Genomic DNA, 2,293 nt, shown 5'->3' with positions numbered 1-2,293 from the left:
TTCCTTCTCACGTCGTGACCCTTCAATGGTCACGTCGTGAGCCTTGGTTTTTCTCAAAAAACATGTCTTGACTCCTTGAAACCCTATATCAACCCAATCCGGAAAACCGAGTGTTACAATTCTCCCTCGCTTATCGTCCTCGAAATTTCTTCTTGTTTCTTATTATAGAAATTACCCTATGGGGGTCCTTCCCATCCGACTCTTTTAACACAGTCTGGTACTTGCACCCATAAAATTTAAAATCCAAAGCTAGGCTCATAAGATAAATTTAGCAGAGATTCCAGTGGCTAGGGACACAACTACTGCAACACCTCAATCAACTGAACTTCCCCTCTAACACTCATGTTACATAAGACTTCTAAACTAACCCGACCAAGGTCTCCTGCCTGGCATTACTTTGACAATATTTGAAATAAGATCCTCATCCCACATCATGGTTGCCACCCATACATACTTACGCATCAGAGAGAAATCTTGATAAAACCCAGGAGACAAGGCTAACCCATATTTCCTATCAATTATGATGACCGACATCCACGGATTTGATCGGACCCAAATCTACTCGGCCAACTTCCGCCCTACTAACCCCGCATGAAATGCACCAACATAAGGGAACCCAACAATCCCATACAAAACTAGATCGGGCTCCTACTTGGCTCTAACAACCCTACTCATCTATCTACTGACCATACTCAGTTTCAGCCCTAATCCATTAATCAACAATAACACTCAGGCTTACCCCCAATCCACTAACCAACAACAACACTTGGACCTACCCCTGATCCACTAACCACAACAACAACCAGGCCTAAAAAGACTTAACTGGTCATACCGGGTATTTGGGTCGCGACTTAGACCTCCAAGCCCCAATCAAACATGAAGAGACAAGGAAGCCCTCATCACATCCCTTAACCTGGGCCCCTAACATCCTCAAGTATAAAGCACAACCACGCCCTACATATGCTTCCACGACTAAAACTAATACGAACTGAAGGGAATCCAACAACTAACAATGATCTTAACATGAAACCAAAGGATTCAGCAGCTGCAATGATGTCTTAAACTTGGATAAATTCAACTAGGAATCGAGCCTTGGGGCAAGGCTTTTCCTGCTACGAGGTACCAATCTTCCCCACTTGAGATATACTAGAGTCTGACAACTTTACAATCCCTCAATATGTAGAGTAACTTGAACTCCACCACTTGATCCCAACCACTGATGTCCTTATACATAAGAGGATCGAAATCCTAACTACATTTATAAATTTTAATGTGTATACACTCAAAGGCAAAAATATGAATCCATTCATAACAACAAATCAATTTAAACAAAGCTAAATAAAATAATTCCATACAACTGATCATCCCAGATTATAAATAAACTTGAAACATAAACAAAAATTACAAATGAACGCCAATACCACCACAATTTCTAAATAGAAGCACTGCCAACTCAACCTTCGGTCCTCGGGACTCCGATCATTCCAAGTCAACCGTCGAGTAACTACCAAGCTAGCGGTGTGGGATCCAACACCTCACCAAAAACGAGAAAAGGACAATGATATCTGATGTGGCCTTCCTGACCATAATGGAAACAAACGTGCGTACTTCGCCTGCAATCTCTACCAAAATTGCCCTCCTCGCCAAACCTGTGACATACAAAAGATATGCGCCTCCCTTTAACTTATCCCGAACTCTGGCCGACGGACTTGAACCGCTTTGCTACAAGCTCGGACTGACCTGGAGCCTAACACTGCTCCCTCGTTTGGGTCTCTATATCAATCTCTTACCTCCCTATGGCATCCTGAAGCTTAACGAGAGAACCGTAGCGTTAGATGGTCACAAACTGTCGAATCTCCGTTTTGGGCATCCCTAAATATCGAGTCATCTGAACCTACTCCGAAGCAGCGAAATCAGGACTGAACTAATCCCTCACAGTTAACATCTTGGTGATCTCTGTCACTGACTCAGTCGTCTTCCTCAAATCTAAATACTCCTGAGCCAACCTCTACCTCTCCACCAAGGGAACATACCTCACATGAAACATCTCCGTGAACTGCTCCGAAGACACCATAGCTCTCTGCTCAAGAGTGTAAGCACTAGTCGCCATTCTCCACCAATCCTTCGCCCCCAACCTAAGAAGGTTCAGGGAGCACTTGACCTTCTGTTCATCTGTACAAGAACACGTTAAGAAACAAACCTCCACATCAGACAACCATCTCATCGCGATAATTGGGTCCAAGACCCCATCAAACTCCGGGGGCTTCGTATTATCGAAGTCCCGGTACTGGAA

Source organism: Lactuca sativa, chromosome 7 (assembly GCF_002870075.4).
Source record: "Lactuca sativa cultivar Salinas chromosome 7, Lsat_Salinas_v11, whole genome shotgun sequence".
NCBI lineage: Eukaryota > Viridiplantae > Streptophyta > Magnoliopsida > Asterales > Asteraceae > Lactuca > Lactuca sativa.
Note: the sequence above shows the minus strand (reverse complement) of the source record.